The 22009-nt window shown below is 40.3% G+C and overlaps 1 protein-coding gene and 1 pseudogene across 4 annotated transcripts in view; one reads left to right on the forward strand and one right to left on the reverse strand.

Moving 5' to 3' along the window:
* Positions 1 to 22009, reverse strand: part of LOC309656333 (taste receptor cell protein 1-like) — a 73879-nt gene that overhangs the window by 25137 nt on the left and 26733 nt on the right. The gene's annotated exons all lie outside the window — the stretch shown is intronic.
* On the forward strand, positions 16411 to 17486 carry LOC309656362 (COX assembly mitochondrial protein 2 homolog pseudogene; annotated as a pseudogene). The gene has a single exon. The product of its transcript is annotated as a COX assembly mitochondrial protein 2 homolog pseudogene (transcript).

Genomic DNA, 22009 nt, shown 5'->3' on the forward strand with positions numbered 1-22009 from the left:
TGCCAAACCCATACACCCTCACCCATGTGCCGGGGAGCGCTCAGTATTTCTGTTTTGGACCTCACAGATGCGTTTTTCTGTATTCCCCTACATCCTTTTTGCCTTTGAATTGGATGGATGCTGACATCCTGGAGGGTACCCAGTATACCTGGACAGTGCTTCCTCAGGGTTTTCAGGACAGCCCCCATCTTTTTGGAAACATGTTAGCAAGGAAACTGAGGAAACTGGGCCTTGAGAAGGGAACTCTGCTACAATATGTTGACGTGATTTATTGGTAAGTAGTGAGACCAAACAAGATTCAGATCAAAATACCGTTAGGGTCCCAAATTTTCTGGCAAAAAGGGGATGTAAAGTCTCTTCAACCAGGGCTCAGATCTCACAGCAACAGGTTCAATATTTAGGATTTGTTTTGAGCCCAGGGGCATGAGCCCTGGCCATAGATCGAAAAACAGCAATTAGTGCATTACCATCTCCAACCACAGAGGCAACTCCGAGGCTTTCTCAGGATGGCTGGGTTCTGTCGTATCTGGACTCCAAATTATGGCCTTATAGCCAAACCTCTATATGAGGCTCTAAAGGGAGAAGAAAGGGAACCCCTTCAGTGGAATAAGGACTACCAGCAGGCCTTTGAGACTCGAAAGCCTGAGTTGAGCAGAGCACCAGCACTGGGGCTCCCAAATCTGGACAAGCCCTTCACCCTATACATTCACAAGAGGTCAGGGACAGCACTAGGAGTCCTGACCCAAAAGCTGGGACTGGATCAAAGGCCAGTGGCTTACTTTTCACAGCAACTGGATTCAGTGGCCCTGGGATGGCCAAGCTGCCTGTGGGCAGTAGCAGCCACAGCCCTGTGGGTTAATGAGGCTTCCAAACTCATCCTGGGACAACACTTAGATGTGTTAACCCCTCATGAGGTACAATCTGTGCTGGAAGTCAAGGGACATCATTGGTTGACTGGCGGAAGGTTAACAAGATATCAGGCCCTCCTAATGGATACCCCTGACATTCCCTTAAAGGTATGCCAAACCCTGAACCCGGCAACTCTGTTTCCAGCAGGCGAGAGTGGAGACTCAGTGCATCCGTGTATTGAGACCATAGAACAAACTTAGTCCAGCAGGTCTGATCTTCTAGATGAGCCTTTTGACAGCCCTGAGGTCGAATGGTTTACCGATGGGAGCAGTTTTGTAGAAATGGGAACCCGAAAGGCGGGGTATGCCATAGTTAGTCTAGATGAAATTATAGAAGCCAAGGCCCTGCCACCCCAGACGTCAGCCCAGAAGGCTGAACTAATTGCATTAATGGGAGCTTTGCAATTAGGGAAGGATAAGAAATTAAATATTTTTACTGACTCTAATTATGGGTTCCATGTGCTACAGGCTTATGCTGCCAGTGGAAAGAAAGGGGAATGTTAACCCCTAGAAATTCCCCCATAGAACATAAAGATTTGATTCTGGCTCTTTTAGAAGCAGTGCAGCTCCCGACCCAGGTAGCAGTAGCCCACTGTAGGGTCCATCAGAGGGGCGGATATTTTGTGAGCCAAGGGAACAGCAAAGCTGATCAAATTGCAAAAGAGGCAGCTTGATTTCAGGAACCTGAACAAATTATGGCCCCCTGAACTCCCTAGCCTTCCCCAGTATTCCCCACAGGAACAAGAAAATGCTGAGAAATGGGACTATGAGAAAGGAAGCAAAAGGTATAAAAAGGAGGCAAAAGGTATAAAAAGGAGGATGAGGTTCTAATCCCTGAGGCCCAACAGTGGAAACTCACTAAGAGCTTACATGATGCCACCCACTATGGGAGGATGCACTATGGGACTTGATGCAAAAGGCTTTTTCAGGGAAGGGGCTTAAAAGAGCAGTAAAACAAGTAACACTTGCCTGTGATTTATGTGCCTGTAATAACCCACAGACCCATCCAATCCCCCCTTCGTTACTCAGGCCAATTCAATGCCGAGGGACATACCCGGGGGAAGACTGGCAGTTAGATTTCACCCAATGCCCCCATGATGAGGATATAAATATCTTCTGGTGTTTGTTGATACTTTCACAGGATGGGTTGAAACCTTACCCTACCCGATCTGAAAAGACTATGGAAGTCTGTATGTCCCTTTTAAAAGAAATAATTCCTTGGTTTGGACTTCCAAAGTCCCTGCAGAGTGATAACAGGCCCTTTATAACCATAATCACACAGGGGTTCACAATGGCCCTAGGGATAGATTACAAGCTACACACTTCTTGGCACCCCCAGTCTTCAGGGAAGGTAGAGAAAATGAACCATACTTTAAAGAAAACCTTAGCAAAGCTGTGCCAAGACGCTCATGAACCCTGGACCAGCTTGCTTCCTACTGCACCCCTCAGGGTCCATATAGCCCCCAGGAGTGGTCTGAGGCTTAAGACATTTGAAATGACCTATGGGAGGCCTTTTCTTACTACTGACATTGTACTGGATGAGGAAGTAAACCAGGCCCTGAGATATATTATTAATCTAGGACAAGTTCAGAAGGCAATCCAGGACTATGCACACAAAGCACTGCCAGCTCCCACTAAAACTACAGAGGAAGGAGCAGTTCCTTCACAAATAAACCCCAGGGACCAAGTTCATAAAACCTGGAAAGTTGGATCCCTGAAGACCAACTATTGCCAAAATGGAAGGTCCCCTATAAAGTAATTTTAGCCACTCCCACTGCTGTCAAACTCAAAGGATATCTAGTTGGGTACATTTGTCCACACTAAAGTTTTTACCTCCAGAAGCCCCCCAGGTCACAACAGAAGAACAATACACCTGTGAGCCAGTGGAAGATCTGAGATATCTATTCAAAAGACAGGCACCATTGACAGATAGTCTGTGTGATAACTAATACTTTCTGCTGCACCTGGATCAATGCGACAGGACAGGTAGAAGTTAATATTAAGGAAATATATGCCCGAGCAAAGTGGCTTCACAATTTTGGCAGGGGTGATACCGCCTCAGCTATCTGGTCAACAGTTAAGGAAGCCCTCCCAAAGTGAACCTGGTTCCTTCCCTTTCTAGGCCCTTTAATGGCTATTGTTGTTCTTCCCCTTTTTAGCCCTTGTTTGTTTAACCTTCTGGTTAAGGTTGTGTCTTCTAGGCTCCAACAATCTTAAGTAAGGCTCATGATGGCTCAAGGCATTCAACCCATTCCAGCGGAGAGTGGCCCAGGTCCCTACAAGTCCTTGAAACAGTCAGCAAGGGACTTCTACACCTCTAGCGTAGGCTAGGGTCTGCAGCCCATCCAGGAGGAAGAGTTTCAGAAGAAGAGACCTTCAGCCCCTTACCCCTTAAGAATAAAGGTGTAGAGTCTCTTGGGGGAAATGAGACAGGCTGGGACCTGGGACCCTTTGCTGCAGTGCCACAGTGCTGCAGTGCTTGCACCTGGTCAAACATCACCTTGAGCAACAAAATACAAAGAAACTATAAGGGACTAAAAATAACTGTGTGCATGCGCAGTTGGGGCAAATTCTGGACAACAAGATACAAAGAGACCAAAAAGCCCAACTGCCACTTCTAAAGAGCCCGGAGCAAAAGCAGGGTACTGTGCATGCCCCCAGCACACAACACCACCTAAGGGGTGGGCAAACCTCCTAAGCCACCCCTCCAGCCCGAACCCTGGACATACCCCTACCTTCACTCCATATAAGGAATCAGCTCACACCACCTTGAGGGAGGGAGCTAGCAAGGGAAACTGTTACTTGTTCTCGCTCCCCACTGCTGCAGCAGGGGCCCCAATAAAGCCTTACCTGAATTTCTTGTCTGTCCTCTAATCAATTTCTATTGATTAAGGAGGCCAAGAACCCTGGTCGGTAACATATGTATAACTGAGTCACTTTGCTGTACATAAGAAATTAACACAACATTTTAAATCAACTATGCTTCAATAAAATTTTTTTAAAAAAGAATTACCCCTAGGCACTCAGTGAACACTGAAGAATCTTGTAATAGCATGGAAGATCCAGATCATGGATATGAGACTGATTGCAATTTAGTGATGACGTACTCGTCATTCCCCTTCCTTTCACCCTCATGTGGAAAAAGGAGCTGGGATTGCAGCAAGCAGCATGAAGCAGGAGGGAGAGAAGGTGGGGGAAAGTGACAACTTATCTCTCTGTACTTATACAGACCTATGTGGAAGATACAGAGACTTGTACTCATGTTATTCATGCAGCTGCTGCCTCTGGGCCCTCCCAGCCCATGCATGGTCTCTTCTGCTGCCCTTCACTTCCATTTCTCCTTCCTCTGAACCCCAGTCACTGTCTCGGCTGCTCCCTCATAGTTGTTTATTTTTTATTTGTAGCAGTGGGCATGTATGGGGAGGGGCGGATGTTTTTCCCAACCTCAGATACTGAGGTAGGAGATAGATGGGCCCCTGGGCTGGACAGCTGGTGTTTGTCAAGTGGAGTAAAATTGAAGCTTTGTTCTCACCCAGACGCTCCAAGGACAAAGCTAGTGCAGAAGCTGAGCTCTGCTGAAGTAAAGAGATAAGATGACCACTCCTGAAGTCAAGGAAAACTTCCCTGTCTGCACATGCGCAGAAAGGTTCCTTGGGGGTCAAAAAGGGAGAGGGTGCCACCCCATAATAAGTGTGGACATACTGCCACAGGCCTCTGCAATGGAATCCATCTTAGCAAAAATTTGTGCACGCAAGTTGGGAAGGGTCCTAGGACCAGTCAGGTGTGAAAAAAGAAATAAGATAATTGGCCAAAGGTAAACAAAGACCCGGAAGAACTGCCCTATATAAGTGATTTGAATCACCTCTTTCCTGCGCTCCTCCTCAATAGGAAGGCCGCCCATACCCTTTCTCTCCCGGTGTGTATTTCTGCCTGCTTCTGTCTTAAATAAACTGTTTCTCTGTGTGCTCTCCCACTTGTTGTGCTGTGTCTCTAATAATAAACTTTGTACCTGTTCTTACAGTTTGTGCCTCCCTGAAACATCTTGCTTTCAATGGGGTAAGAGCCAGGGGAACTTTGCTTCTAGCCTCTAGCCTCTGGTGGGCTACTGTTTAGCATTCCTGGTTTTCATCCAGGCTACCCAGGTTCAATCCCTGGGCAGGGAATTAAGATCTCTCTTCAGCACCACTCACTGCTGTCTCTCCGAGATCAGTACCAACTGTCTTCACGTTCGTTAACTCCACATACTCTTCTCTAATAAAACAAGCCAGTCAGGCATGGTTACAAAAAAAAGAGAGAAAAGAAAAAAGAAACACCCCCAGAGATTCCAGATATTGGAATCAGCAGACACAGACTAAAAAATAACCATGCTTACTATGTTCAAGGAGATAAAAGACTTAGAAAACTTCAAAAACTACAAAACTACAAAAAAAAAAAAAATGGCACAGCAGATTGGAAAAAACATTGAAGTAGAAAAGTACAATAATTAATAACCCCATGGATGGTTTTCATAGTCAATTAGACAAAAATGAAGAGAGAATTAGTGAGCTGGTAGATAGGTCAGAAGAAAATATTTGAATTAAACATGAAGGGACAAAAGAATAAAATATGCAGAAGGGAGAGTAGGAGAGACAGAGGATACACTGAGTAGATCAAATATGCCTTCAGTTGGAGTCAAAGAGGGGAAAGAGGTAATGAGGTTGAAGCAATATTTTAAAAATAATGACTGAGAATGTTTTTCAAATAATGAAGTCTTATAAATTCCAAGCAGGATAAATAAAATTAATTATACACCTCGCTACATTATGGTAAAACATCAGGAAAGCAAAGACAAGTATTTTTAAATCTTAGAAGAATTTGAGGAAAAAAGTCAGCTTGCCTTCAAAGGAGCAAGAATGAGGTTGAAAGCTGACTTCTCAACAGAAACAGCAGGAACCAGAAGACCACAGAATGACACCTTCAATGGGCTAAAAGAAAATGACTGCAGCTTCAAATTCAAGACATAGCAAAAATATATGTCAGAAAAGGAGGCAAGATGAAGATACTTGCAGACATATAAAAACTGAGAGAATCTATCACTAGCAGACCTAAGAGGTACTTTAGACAGAAGGAAATCTATCCAAGTTGGAAGGTCAGGTATGCAATAGGAAATAAAGAGATGATAGATAGATAGATAGATAGATAGATAGATAGATAGATAGATTTATTTATAAATTCACACACATGTACATCTAAATGAATATTTCTACCCCATTTTAATGAAAATTTTCTATCTATATAGAAGAAAATATAATAATCCCATTATTCATCTTCAATAATTATTGACATATAGACACTCTTGCTTCCTCTATACTCTCCACACTCTGCTTACACTGGATTATTTTACTCAAACCCCAAACTTCATATAACATCACCTATAAATAATTCAGTTTGTATATCTTCAAGATAAGGATTTTTTTTTTTTAACAAAAGCCCAGGACTATTATGAGACCTAAAAAGTAAAATGAATAATAATTCCTTAGAATCATCAAATGTCCAGTCAGTCCATCATTCAAAGTCCAATTTTTGTCTTTTTTTTTTCAGATGGATGTTCAAATGAAGATTCTTAAAATACCCTTTTTTTATATTTGACTAATGTGTTTCTTGTGTCTGTTTTTCAAAAATTAATTTAAAAATTAAAAAAAACTCTTTTTGTTTTAAAATTTTCAAATATGAACAAAAGAAAAAAAATAGTATAATGGACCTAGTGGGAGCTAGGGTGGGTAAAAGGACCCTGTCCTCTGAATGTTGGAGATAATTTTTTTTTCTTTTTTGTTTTTTTTTTCTTTTGGCCACGCCATGCAGCTTACTTCCCTGACCAGGGATTTAACCTGGGTCCTTGGCAGAGAAAGCACAGAGTCCTAACCACTGGACCACCAGGGAATTCCTGGAGATCTTTTATGATTGCTGATTGCTGCTTCTGACCACAGAGGTGCAGAAAGAGAAGTGGGCAGCCATTTTTGTTGCACCTCCCCCCATTGTTGCAACCCCACCCCATCTGATGAAGTGACTTCCAAGAGATACAGAAGGTTAGCACCACTTTCACTCCCTTCATTTTTCCCCTTTTAGGAGCCAGACATTCAAAAACAACTAGAAAACTAGGATGCTCAAAAACAACTGCATATATGGGGAAAATTAGAAAGTTACTATGCATGCCCAAGGAAAGGCTCAGAAAAGACCTAAGAAGACATTAAATGTATACCTCAGGCTGATCCTCAGCACAGAGACAGGCTACATCAATTTTTAAAAAAACCATACACACAATAAAGAAAATCAAAAACAAAAAACAGCCCTGAGGAAGGGAGAGAATCTGATTTCCAGAGTTACCACATTATTAGATTCAAATGTCCAGTATTCAACAACAAAAAAATTGCAATGCATAAAAAGAAACTGGAAAGTATGACCCATTCAAAGAAGAAAAAAGAACTCAACAGAAACTATCTCTAAGAAAGACATAATGGCAAATATACTAGACAAAGACTTTAAAACAACTGTCTTAAAGATGCTCAAAGAACTAAAGGAAGATGGGAGAAAGTCGAGAAAATGATGTGTGAATAAAATGGAAATATCAATAGAGAGATAGAAAACCTAAAAAGGAACCAAGAAGAAATTCTGGAGCTGTAAGTAAAATAACCAAAATGAAAAATTCACTAGAGCAATTCAAATGCAGATTTGAACAGGCAGAAGAAAAAACTTGTGAACTTGAAGACAGGACAAAGGAAGTTATCAAGGCTGAGGAACAGAAAGAAAAAAGTATGAAGAAAAGTGAACATAGCCCAAGGGACCTGTGAGATACCATCAAGTGGATATCATATATACTGTGGGAGTCCCAGAAGGAGAAGAGGGAGACAAAACAGCCAAGAGAATATTTGGAGAAATAATGACTGAAAGCTTCACAAATTTGATAAAAGACATGAATATAAGTGTCCACGAAGCTCAATGAACTCCAAGTAAGATGAACTCAAAGAAGACCCACACGGAGACACATTATAACAAACTTTCAAAAGACAAAGTGAATCCTGAAAACTGCAAAAGAGATGCAAATAAATACATGGGATTCTCAAAAAGATTATCTGCATATTTCTCATCAGAAAAGCCAACGGGCTTCCCTGGTGGCACAGTGGCTAAGAATCCACCTGCCAATGCAGGGGACACGGGTTCGAGCCCTGGTCTGGGAAGATCCCACATGCCACGGAGCAACTGAGCCCCGTGCGCCACAACTACTGAGCCTGTGCTCTAGAGCCCATGAGCCACAATTACTGAGCCCATGTGCTGCAAATAATGAAGCCTACGCGCCTAGAGCCTGTGCTCCGCAACAAGAGAAGCCACCACAATGAGAAGCCTGAGCATTGCAACAAAGAGTAGCCCCTGCTTGCCGCAACTAGAGAAAGCCCGCATGCAGCAACAAAGACCCAAGCAGCCAAAAATTTAAAAATAAAATAAAAAAAAATAATAAAATAAATTTAAAAAAAAAAGAAGAAGAAGAATTGGAGCCAAAGAAGACAGTGGGCCAATATACTCAAAGTGCTAAAAGAAAGAAAGAAAAAAAAAAACTGTCAGTGAAGAATCCTATAGCCACAAAAATGGTCCTTCAAAAGGGAGGGAGAGGGAGTTCCTTGGTGGCCTAGTGGTTAGGATTCTGGGCTTTCACTACCATGGCCCAGGTTCAATCCCTGGTCGGGGAACTGAGATCCTGCAAGCTGTGCAGCACAGCAAAAAAAAGAGAAAACAAAAAAAAGGGAGGAACAAATCATGACATTCCCAGATAAACAAAAGCTGAGGAAGTTTGTGACCACTAGACCTGGCCTGCTCAAGAAATGCTCAAGAGAGTCCTGCAAAGTGAAATGAAAAGACACTAGACAGTAACTCAAAGCCATATGTATAAATAAAGATCACAATAAAAGTAAATATATAGGCAATTATAAAACCCAGTATTATTGTAACAGTGGTTTGCAACTGCTCTTCTTGTTTTCTACAAGATTTAAGAGACTAATGCATTTAAAAGAATTATTAGCTTTTTGTTTCAGGCACACAATGTACACAGATGTCATTTTGTGACAACAACCAAAAGAGGTAGGGACAGAGCTGTAAAAGAAAAGAGATTTTGGACTTCCCTGGTGGCAGAGTGGTTAAGAATCCACCTGCCAACGCAGGGGACACGGGTTCAAGCCCTGGTCTGGGAAGATTCCACATGCTGCAGAGCAACAAAGCCCATGCACCATGACTACTGAGCCTGCACTCTAGAGCCCGTGCTCGGCAACAAGAGAAGCCACCGCCGTGAGAAGCCTGCACACCGCAAAGAAGAGTAACTTCCACTCGCCACAACTAGAGAAAGCCCACATGCAGCAACGAAGACCCAACACAGCCAAAAATAAATAAAATAAAAAATAAATTAATTTAAAAAAAAACAGAGATTTTGCATGTTATTGAGGTTAAACTTGTACAAATTCAAGTTAGAGTGTTATAACTTTATGATGTTAAATATAATCCCCATGGTAGTCACAAAGAAACTAGCTAAAGTATACACACAAAAGGAAATGAGAAAGGAATTTAAACATTTCGCTACCAAAAGTTGACTAAAGAACAAAAGACAGGAATTCAGGAAATGAGGGACAAAAAGGCTTAGGGCATATAGAAAACAAATAACACAATGACAGAAGTAAGTCCCTCCTTATCAGTAATTACTTTAAATGTAAGTAGATTAAATTCTCCAATGAAAAGACAGATTGGAAGATTGGAAAAAAAACACATGGCCCAATTATACAAGGGACTCACTTGAAATTCAAAGACACAAACAGGTTGAAAGTGAAAAGATGGAAAAAGATATTCCGTGCAAATAGTAAACAAAAGAGAGCAGGACTGGCTATACAAATACCAGACAAAATAGACTTTAAATAAAACAAGTTTACAAGAAGCAAAGAAGGACATTATATGTTAATAAAATGTTCAATACAGCGAAAAGATATAACAATTATAAAAATTTATGGGACTTCCCAGGTGGTCCAGTGGTTAAGACTCTGCGCTACCAGTGCAGGGGGCCCGGGTTCAATCTCTGGTCAGGGAACTAGATCTTGCATGCCGCAACTACCCACATGCTGCAACTAAAGATCTCACATGCCGCAACTAAAGATCCCACATGTTTCAATGAAGATCCTGCACATTGCAACAAAGATCCCGCATGCTGCAACAAAGATCCAGCAGACCCAAATAATTAAATAAATAATTTTTAAAAAATTTATGCACCTAATGACAGATCAAATATATGAAGCAAAACTGACAGAATTGAAGGACAAAATAGACAGTTCTATAATAATAGTTGGAGACTTCAATACCCCTCTCACAATAATAGAACAACCAGATAGAGGGTAAGTAAGGAAATCAAGGATTTAAACACAATAAACTAACCAGATCTAATAGAACACTCCACCCAACAACAACAGCATATGCATTCTTTTCAAGTGCACATGGGAAATTTTCCAGGATGGACCATATGTTAGGCCACTAATTAAGTCTCAATAGATTTAAAAGATATCATACAATGTATCTTCTCTGACCAAAATGGGATGAAGTTAGAAATCAATAACATAAAGAAAACTGGAAAATTCACAAAATTGTAGAAATTAAACAACATACTTTTAAGCAATCAATGAATCAAAGAAGAAATCAGAAGGCAAATTAGAAAATACTTACAGCCAAATGAAAATGAAAACACAATAACCAACACTTATGGGACTCCCCAAAAATGGTACAAAGGGGGAAATTTATAGCTATAAATGCTTACATTAAAAAAACAAGGAGGGACTTCCCTGGTGGTCGAGGGGTTAAGAATCTGCCTTCCAATGCAAGAGACACAGGTTCGATCCCTGGTCGGGGAACTAAGATCCCACATGCTGTGGGGCAACTAAGTCCATGCACTGCAACTAGAGAGCCCACGAGCCGCAACTACTGAGCCTGCGTGCTCTAGAGCATGCATGCCACAGCTAGAGAGACGCCTGTGCACCACAATGAAGAGCCCACGTGCCACAACTAAGACCCGACGCAGCCAAAAATAAATAAATAAATATTTAAAAAAATAAAAAACAAGAAAAATGGACTTCCCTGGCAGTCCAGTGGTTAAGACTCCAAGCTTCCACTGGAACTAAGATCCCACATGCCATGGAGCCAGAAACAAAAAACAAAAAAACAAAAACAAACAAACAAGAAAGATCTCAAATCAATAACCTAACTTTACAATGTAAGAAACTAGAAAAAGAACAAACTAAATAGAAGGAGGGAAAGGAAGGAAAAGAAAAGGAAAGGAAAGACAAATAAAGATGGAACAGAAATAACTGAAATACACTAGTTCCAGGTCTGGAGTTTTGCCCAAGATCACAGAATTCAGCAGGTGATATAATTAGGACCAGAATCTAATTTCAACTAGATTTTTTTCTAGGGAAAAATATGTTTTTTAACTTTTTATTTTATATTGGAGTATAGTTGATTAACATTGTTTTGATAGTTTCAGGTGTACAGCAAAGTGATTCAGTTATACATATACATGTGTCTATTCTTTTTCAAATTCTTTTCCCATGTAGGTTGCTACATAATACTGAGCAGAGCTCCCTGTGCTATACAGTAGGTCTTTGTTGGTTATCCATTTTAAATATAGCAGTGTGTACATGTCAATCCCAAACTCCCTAACTATCCCTTCCCCCGACCCTTCCCTGCTGTTAAAATAACTGAAATACAGATTAGAAAAACAATAGAGAAAAATCGATGAAACCAAAAAGTTGATTCCTCAAAATAATCAACAAAATTGACTAACTTTTAGCTAGTGGACTAAGAAAAAAAGACTCAAATTACTAAAATTGGAAATGAAAGTGGTGACATTACTAATTCTGCAGAAATAAAAAAGATTATAAAGGTATTATGAAAAATTGTATGCCAAAAAATTGGATAACCTAGATGAAATGGAAAATTTCCTAGAAACACAAAACCTACCAAGATTACATCATTAAGAAATAGAAAATCTGAACAGACCTACAACTAGTAAGGGGATTGAGTCAGGAATCAAAAATCTACCAATAAAGAAAAGCCATGGACCTGATGGATTCACTGGTGAATGCTCCCAAACATGTAAAGAAGAACTAATACCAATCTTTCTCAAACTTTTCCAAAACATTGAACAGGAGGGATACTTCCTAACTCATTCTGAGGCCAGCATTACCCTGATACAAAAGACAAAAAAAGACACTATAAAAAAACCACAGACCTGGAAGTGGAATTGCTTATGAACACTGATGCAAAAATCCTCAACAAAACACTAGCAAACAGAATTCAGCAGCATACTGAAAGAATTATACACTAAGACCACAAAGGATTTACTCACGGAATGCAAGGATCATTCAACATACAAAATCAATCAATAAGCCACATCAACAGAATGAAGGGAGAAAAACCACACTATCATCTTAATTGATACAAAAATAAACAAAAAACATAAAAGCATTAGACAAAGTTCAAACATGCTTTCATAATAGAAACACTTAAGAAAATGGGAATAGAAGGAAAGTATTTACACATAACAAAAGCCATATATGAAAAACCCACAGCAAACATAATACTCAATGGTAAGAGACTAAGAGCTTTTCCTGTAAGAGTAAGGCAAGGATGCCCACTTTCACCACGTCTACTCAACATAGTACTAGAAGTTCTAGGCAGAGCAATTTGGCAAGAAAAAAAATAAAAGGCATCTAAGTTGGAAAGGAAGAAGTACCATTATCTCTCTTTGCAAATAATCTTATAAGTTGAAAATCCTAAAGCTCCCACCAAAAAACCCTGTTAGAACTAATAAACGAATTCAGCAAAGTAGCAGGATACTAAGTCAATGCAGAAAATCAGTTGCATTTCTATACACAATGTGCAATCTGAAAAGAAAATCATAAAAGCAATTCCATTTACAGTAGCATCAAAGAGAATAAAATGCTTAGAAATCGATTTAACCAAGCAGGTGAAAGACTTGTACAGTGAAACATACAAAACACTGCTGAAAGAAATTTAAGAGATATAAATAAATAAAAACACATCCCATATTCATGGATTGGAAGACTTCGTATTGTTAAAATGTCAATATTACCCAAAGTGATCTACAGATTCAATGCAATCCTAAAAAATTTCAATGACTTTTTTTTCAGAGATAGAAAAACCCATCCTAAAATTCATATGGAATCTCAAGGAACCCCAAATAACCAAGACAATCTTGAAAAAGAAGAACAAAGTTGGAGGATTCACACTCTGATTTCAAAACCTACTATAAAGCTACAGTAATCAAAACAGGGTAGTATTGGCATAAAGACAGACATATAGACTACTGGAATAGAATAGAAAACCCAGAAATAAATCCTTTCATATATGGTAAAATGATTTTTAACATGGGAGCCAAGACTATTCAATGTGGAAAAGACAGTCTTTTCAACAAATGGTGCTGGGAAAATTAGATATCCATATGCAAAAAATGAAGTTAGCTAAAAATGGATCAAGGACATAAATGTAAGACCTAAAGTAATAAACTCTTAGAAAACAACATAGAAGTTTCACAACATTGGATTTGGCAGTGATTTCTTAGATATGACACCAAAGGTACAAGAAAAAATAGACAAGCTGAACTTCATGAAAATTAAAAGTGTCAGAGGACACTATCCACAGACTAAAAAGGCAAACCACAGAATGGGAGAAAATATTAGCAAATCATACATGTGATAAGGGATTAACATACAGAATATATAGAAAACTCCCAAAACTCAACAACAACAACAAAAACAACCAGATTTGGAAATGGACAAAGGAATTGAATAGACATTTCTCCAAAGAACATATACAACTGGCCAACAAGCATATGAAAGATGCTCAACCTCACTAATCATTAGTGAAACACAAATCAAAACTATAATGAGATACCTCACACCCATTAGGATGGCTACTATTAAAAAAAAATACAACACGTGTTGGCAAGGATGTGGAGAATATTTTTTATTGAAGTACAGTTGATTTATAAAGTTATGTTAGTTTCTTTTTTTAATAAATTTATTTATTTATTTATTTATTTTTGGCTGCATTGGGTCTTCATTGCTGTGCACGGGCTTTCTCTAGTTGCGGCAAGTGGCTTCTCATTGTTGTGGCTTCTCTTGCTGCAGAGCACAGGCTCTAGGTGTGTGGGCTCAGTAGTTGTCGCTCGTGGGCTCTAGAGCTCAGGCTCAGTAGTTGTGGCACATGGGCTTAGTTGCTCCACAGCATGTGGGATCTTCCCGACCAGGGCTCAAATCCCTGCATTGACAGGTGGATTCTTAACCACTGCACCACCAGGGAAGTCCCAAAGTCGTGTTAGTTTCTGCTGTACAGCAAAGTGATTCAGTTATACATGCATATATATTCTTTTCCATATTCTTTTCCATTATGGTTTATTACAGGATATTGAATATCATTCCCTACAGTAGGGAACAGTATAGTAGTGCTATACAGTGTTGTTTATCTATTTTATATATAGTAGTTTGTATCTGCTAACACCAAACTCCTAATTTATCCCTACCCCCCTTTGTCCCCTTTGGTAATCATAAGTTTGTTTTCTATGTCTGTGAGTCTGTTTCTGTTTGTTAAATAAGTTCATTTGTATCATATTTTAGATTCCACATGTAAGTGATTATCATATGACATTTGTCTTTCTCTTTCTGACTTACTTCACTTAGTATGATAATCTCTAGGGCCATCCATGTTGCTGCAAATGGCATTATTTCATTCCTTTTTATGGCTGAGTAGTATTCCATAGTATATATATACTGCATCTTCTTTATCCGTTCATCTGTCGATGGACATTTAGGTTGCTTCCATGTCTTGGCTATTGTAAATAGTGCTGCTATGAACACTGGGGTGCATGTGTCTTTTTGAATTAGAGTTTTCTCTGGATATATGGCCAGGAGTGGGATTGATGGATCATATGGCAACTCTTTTTTTAGTTTTTTAAGGAACCTCCATACTGTTTTCCATAGTGGCTACACCAATTTACATACCCATCAACAATGTAGGAGAGTTCCCTTCTAGGATGTGAAGAATTTGGAGCCCTTGTGCACTGTTGGTGGGAATGTAAAATGGTACAGCCACTGTGGAAAATAGTATGGTGGTTCCTCAAAATATTAAAAATAGAATTACCATATGACTCAGCAATTCTACTTCTGGGTATATACACAAAAGAATTTAAAGCAGGTTCTCAGAGAGATATTTGTACACCCATGTGAATAATGCTGCTATTAAACAATAGCTAAAATGTGAAAGCAACCTAAGTGTCCATTGACGGATGAATAAATAAGAAAAATTGGTATATGCATACAATGGAATATTATTCAGCCTTAAAAAGGAAGGAAAGAAAGTTGGCAGAAGAGTAAGAAGTGGAGATCACCTTCCTCCCCACAAATACATCAGAAGTACATCTACATGAGGAACAACTCCTACAGAACACCTACTGAACGCTGGCAGAAGACCTCAAACCTCCCAAAAGGCAAGAAACTCCCCACGTACCTGAGTGGGGAAAAGAAAAAAGAAAAAACAGAGACAAAAAAATAGGGATGGGACCTGCACCAGTGGGAGGGAGATGTGAAGCAGGAAAGGTTTCCACACACTAGGAAGCCCCTTCGAGGACGGAGACTGCGGGTGGCGGAGGTGGGGAGCTTCGGAGCCACGGAGGAGAGCGCAGCCACAGGGGTGCGGAGGGCAAAGCAGAGATTCCCGCACAGAGGATCGGTGCTGAGCAGCACTCACCAGCCCAAGAGGCTTGTCTGCTCACTCTCCGGGATGGGTGGGGGCTGGGAGCTGAGGCTCCGGCTTCGGAGGTCAGACCCCAGGGAGAGGACCGGGGTTGGCTGCGTGAACACAGCCTGAAGGGACCTAGTGCATCACAGCTAGCCGGGAGTGTGTCCGGAAAAAGGTCTGAAACAGCCGAAGAGGCAAGAGACTTTTTCTTCCCTCTTTGTTTCCTGGTGCGTGAGAAGAAGGCATTCAGAGCGCTGCCTAAACGAGCTCCAGAGACGGGCGCGAGCCGCAGCTATCAGCGCGGACCCCAGAGACGGGCATGAGACACTAAGGCTGCTGCTGCCGCCACCAAGAAGCCTGTGAGCAAGCACAGGTCACTCTCCACACCGCCCCTCCCGGGAGCCTGTGCAGCCCGCCACTGCCAGGGTCCCGTGATCCAGGGAAAACTTCCCTGGGAGAACACACGGCGCACCTCAGGCTGGTGCAACGTCATGCCAGCCTCTGCCGCCGCAGGCTCGCCCCGTCTCCGTACCCCTCCCTCCCCCTGGCCTGAGTGAGCCAGAGCCCCCCAGTCAGCTGCTACTTTAACCCTGTCCTGTCTGAGTGGGAACAGATGCCCTCAGGCGACATCCACACAGAGGCGGGGCCGAATCCAAAGCTGAACCCCAGGAGCTGTGTGAACAAAGAAGAGAAAGGGGGGGCTGGCCGAGCGGGGTCAGGCGTGGAGGGCGCGGAACCTTCGCCACCCAGAGCTGTCCGGGCTCCGGTGCCCTGGCCGCCGGCTTTTGGGTGCAGCGTCTTCGCCAGTGAACACCGCTTCCGCTCTCCGGGTGTGGCCCCAGTCGGGTTGCTCTGCTGTGCTCCATCTCCTTCTCCTAAAGATGCATCCTGACTTATCTCCACACTTGCATACTGAAGAATGCAACGTCTTGATTAACTTGCTTAAGGAATGTCACAAAAATCACAGCATTCTGAAATTTTTTGGTCATTGCAATGATCTTGATCGGGAGATGAGAAAATGCTTGAAGAATGAGTACATGGAAAAGAGGAACAAGAGCAGGGAGCATGGCAACGCAATGCGAAAGAGACTTTTTAGTCCTCCAGAGGAATCTGAAAAATAGATCATATTTTCACTGGATGCCTTGGCTGAGAGAAGACCCAAAGACTCTTGGGTGGTAGCTGAAGGAATCCCGTTGCATTTGGTCTCCAGAATCCTTTGAATGGAAAGTGACCCATGAGAAATCGAGCCTTGGAGAAGTATGGAAGCCCTGGATCCGGAATATTGGTTGGGCAGAGCTGTTAGAACTCTCTCTCCTCTTCCAGCGCACCTGAGACTTCTAACGTGTTTGTTCCCTTTGCCTGCAGCCCGTTGACATTTGAGTAACTTATCTCCCTCAATAAAATCATTGATTCTAAAAAAAAAAAAAAAGAAGAAGAAGAGAAAGGGAAATCTCTCCCAGCAGCCTCAGGAGCAGCGGATTAAATCTCCACAATCAACTTGATGTACCCTGCATCTGTGGAATACCTGAATAGACAAGGAATCATCCCAAATTGAGGTGGTGGACTTTGGGAGCAACGATATATATATTTTTTTCCTTTTTCTCTTTTTCTGTGTGGATGACAGGGTCTTGGTGCTCTGGCCAGGTGTCAGGCCTGTGCCTCTGAGGTGGGAGAGCCGAGTTCAGGACACTGGTCCACCAGAGACCTCCCAGCTCCACGTAATATAAAATGGCAAAAAACTCCCAGAGATCTCCATCTCAAGGCCAAGACCCAGTTCCACTCAACGACCAGCAAACTACAGTGCTGGACACCCTATGCCAAACAACTAGCAAGACAGGAACACAGCCCCACCCATTAGCAGAGAGGCTCCCTAAAATCATAATAAGGTCACAGACACCCCAAAACACACCACCAGACACGGACCTGCCCATCAGAAAGACAAGATACAGCCTCATCCACCAGAACACAGGCACTAGTCCCCCCGACCAGGAAGCCTACACAACCAACTGAAACAACCTTAGCCCCTGGGGTCATCAAAGACGATGGGAACAAAAAAAAAAAAAAAAAAAAAAAAAAAACCGATGGGAACAACGAACCTGCAGCCTGCAAAAAGGAGCCCCCAAACACAGTAAGGTAAGCAAATGAGAAGACAGAGAAACACACAGCAGATGAAGGAGCAAAGTAAAAACCCACCAGACCAAATAAATGAAGAGGAAATAGGCAGTCTACCTGAAAAAGAATTCAGAATAATGATAGTAAAGATGATCCAAAATCTTGGAAATAGAATGGAGAAAATACAAGAAACATTTAACAAGGACCTAGAAGAACTAAAGAGTAAAAAAACCATGATGAACAACACAATAAATGAAATTTAAAATTCTCTAGAAGGAATCAATAGCAGAATAACTGAGGCAGAAGAACGGATAAGTGACCTGGAAGATAAAATAGTGGAAATAACTACTGCAGAGCAGAATAAAGAAAAAAGAATGAAAAGAATTGAGGACAGTCTCAGAGACCTCTGGGACAACATTAAATGCACCAACTTTAGAATTATAGGGGTCCCAGAAGAAGAAGAGAAAAAGAAACGGACTGAGAAAATATTTGAAGAGATTATCATTGAAAACTTCCCTAATATGGGAAAGGAAATAGTTAATCAAGTCCAGGAAGTGCAGAGAGGCCCATACAGGATAAATCCAAGGAGAAACATGCCAAGACACATATTAATCAAACTATCAAAAATTAAATACAAAGAAAAAAATATTAAAAGCAGCAAGGGAAAAACAACAAATAACATACAAGGGAATCCCCATAAGGTTAACAGCTGATCTTTCAGCAGAAACTCTGCAAGCCAGACGGGAGTAGCAGGACATATTTAAAGTGATGAAAGGGAAAAACCTACAACCAAGATTACTCTACCCAGCAAGGATCTCATTCAGATTCGATGGAGAAATTAAAACCTTTACAGACAAGCAAAAGCTAAGAGAATTCAGCACCACCAAACCAGCTTTACAACAAATGCTAAAGGAACTTCTCTAGGCAGGAAACACTAGAGAAGGAAAAGACCTACAATAACAAACCCAAAACAATTAAGAAAATGGTAATAGGAACATACACATCGATAATTAACTTAAATGTAAATGGATAAATGCTCCCACCAAAAGACATAGACTGACTGAATGAATACAAAAACAAGACCCATATATATGCTGTCTACAAGAGACCCACTTCAGACCTAGGGACACATACAGACTGAAAGTGAGGGGATGGAAAAAGATATTCCATGCAAATGGAAATCAAAAGAAAGCTGGAGTAACAATTCTCATATCAGACAAAATAGACTTTAAAACAAAGACTATTACAAGAGACAAAGAAGGACACTACATAATGATCAAGGGATCAATCCAAGAAGAAGATATAACAATTGTAAATATTTATGCACCCAACATAGGAGCACCTCAATACATAAGGCAAATGTTAAAAGGGGAAATCGACAGTAACACAATCATAGTAGGGGACTTTAACATCCCACTTTCACCAATGGACAGATCATCCAAATGAAAATAAATAAGGAAACACAAGCTTTAAATGATACATTAAACAAGATGGACTTAATTGATATTTATAGGACATTACATCCAAAAATATCAGAATACACTTTCTTCTCAAGTGCTCATGGAACATTCTCCAGGATAGATCATATCTTGGGCCACAAATCAAGCCTTGGTAAATTTAAGAAAATTGAAATCGTATCAAGTATCTTTTCCGACCACAATGCTATGAGACCAGATATCAATTACAGGAAAAAATCTGTAAAAAATACAAACATATGGAGGCTAAACAATACATTACTTAATAACCAAGAGATCACTGAAGAAATCAAAGAGGGAATCAAAAAATACCTAGAAACAAATGGCAATGAAAACACGACGACCCAAAACCTATGGGATGCAGCAAAAGCAGTTATAACAGGGAAGTTTATAGCAATACAATGCTACCTTAAGAAACAAGAAACATCTCAAATAAACAACCTAACCTTACACCTAAAGCAATTAGAGAAAGAAGAACCAAAAAACCCCAAAGTTAGCAGAAGGAAAGAAATCATAAAGATCAGGTCAGAAATAAATGAAAAAGAAATGAAGGAAACAATAGCAAAGATCAATAAAACTAAAAGCTGGTTCTTTGAGAAGATAAACAAAATTGATAAACCATTAGCCAGACTCACCGAGGAAAAAAAGGGAGAAGACTCAAATCAATAAAATTAGAAATGAAAAGGGAGAAGTAACAACTGACACTGCAGAAATACAAAGGATCATGAGAGATTACTACAAGCAACTATATGCCAATAAAATGGACAAACTGGAAGAAATGGACAAATTCTTAGAAAAGCACAACCTTCCGAGACTGAAACAGGAAGAAGTAGAAACTATAAACAGACCAATCACAAGCACTGAAATTGAAACTGTGATTAAAAACCTTCCAACAAACAAAACCCCAGGACCAGATGGCTTCACAGGCGAATTCTATCAAACATTTAGAGAAGAGCTAAAACTCAACTCTTCTCAACTCTCAAACTCTTCCAAACTCAAACTCTTCTCAAACTCTTTCAAAATATAGCAGAGGGAGGAACACTCCCAAACTCATTCTACGAGACCACCATCACCCTGACACCAAAACCAGACAAAGATGTCACAAAGAAAGAAAACTACAGGCCAATATCACTGATGAACATAGATGCAAAAATCCTCAACAAAATACTAGCAAACAGAATCCAACAGCACATTAAAAGGATCATACACCATGATCAAGTGGGGTTTATCCCAGGAATGTAAGGATTCTTCAATATACGAAAATCAATCAATGCGATACACCATATTAACAAACTGAAGAATAAAAACCATATGATCATCTCAATAGATGCAGAAAAAGCTTTCGACAAAATTCAACACCCATTTATGATAAAAACCCTCCAGAAAATAGGCATAGAGGGAACTTACCTCAACATAATAAAGGCCATATATGACAAACCTTCAACCAACATCATCCTCAATGGTGAAAAACTGAAACCATTTCCTCTAAGATCAGGAACAGGACAAGGTTGCCCACTCTCACCACTATTATTCAACATAATTTTGGAAGTTTCAGCCACAGCAATCAGATAAGAAAAAGAAATAAAAGGAATCCAAATCGGAAAAGAAGAAGTAAAACTGTCACTGTTTGCAGATGACATGATACTATACATAGAGAATCCTAAACATGCTACCAGAAAACTACTAGAGCTAATCAATGAATTCGGTAAAGTAGCAGGATACAAAATTAATGGACAGAAATCTCTTGCATTCCTATACACTAATGATGAAAAATCTGAAAGAGAAATTAAGGAAACACTCCCGTTTACCATTGCAAGAAAAAGAATAAAATACCTAGGAATAAACCTACCTAAGGAGACAAAAGACCTGTATGCAGAAAACTATAAGACACTGATGAAAGTAATTAAAGATGATACAAACAGAGGGAAAGATATACCATGTTCTTGGATTGGAAGAATCAATATTATGAAAATGACTATACTACCCAAAGCAATCTACAGATTCAATGCAATCCCTATCAAACTACCAATGGCATTTTTCACAGAACTAGAACAAAAAATTTCACAATTTGTATGGAAACACAAAAGACTCCGAATAGCCAAAGCAATCTTGAGAAAGAAAAACGGAGTTGGAGGAATCAGGCTCCCTGACTTCAGACTATACTACAAAGCTACAGTAATCAAGATAGTATGGTACTGGCACAAAAACAGAAATATAGATCAATGGAACAGGATAGAAAGCCCAGAGATAAACCCACGCACATATGGTCACCTTATTTTTGATAAAGGAGGCAAGAATATACAATGAAGAAAAGACACCTTCTTCAGTAAGTGGTGCTGGGAAAACTGGACAGCTACATGTAAAAGAATGAAATTAGAACACCTGCTAACACCATACACAAAAATAAACTCAAAATGGATTAAAGACCTAAATATAAGGCCAGACACTATAAAACTCTTAGAGGAAAACATAGGCAGAACACTCTATTACATAAATCACAGCAAAATCCTTTTTGACCCACCTCCTAGAGAAATGGAAATAAAAACAAAAATAAACAAATGGGACCTAATGAAACTTAAAAGCTTTTGCACAGCAAAGGAAAACCATAAACAAGACAAAAAGACAACCCTCAGAATGGAAGAAAATATTTGCAAAGGAAGCAACTGCATAGCACAGAGAGATCAGCTCGGTGCTTTGTGA

The sequence above is a fragment of the Balaenoptera physalus genome, assembly GCF_965194825.1.
Source record: "Balaenoptera physalus genome assembly, chromosome: 2".
NCBI lineage: Eukaryota > Metazoa > Chordata > Mammalia > Artiodactyla > Balaenopteridae > Balaenoptera > Balaenoptera physalus.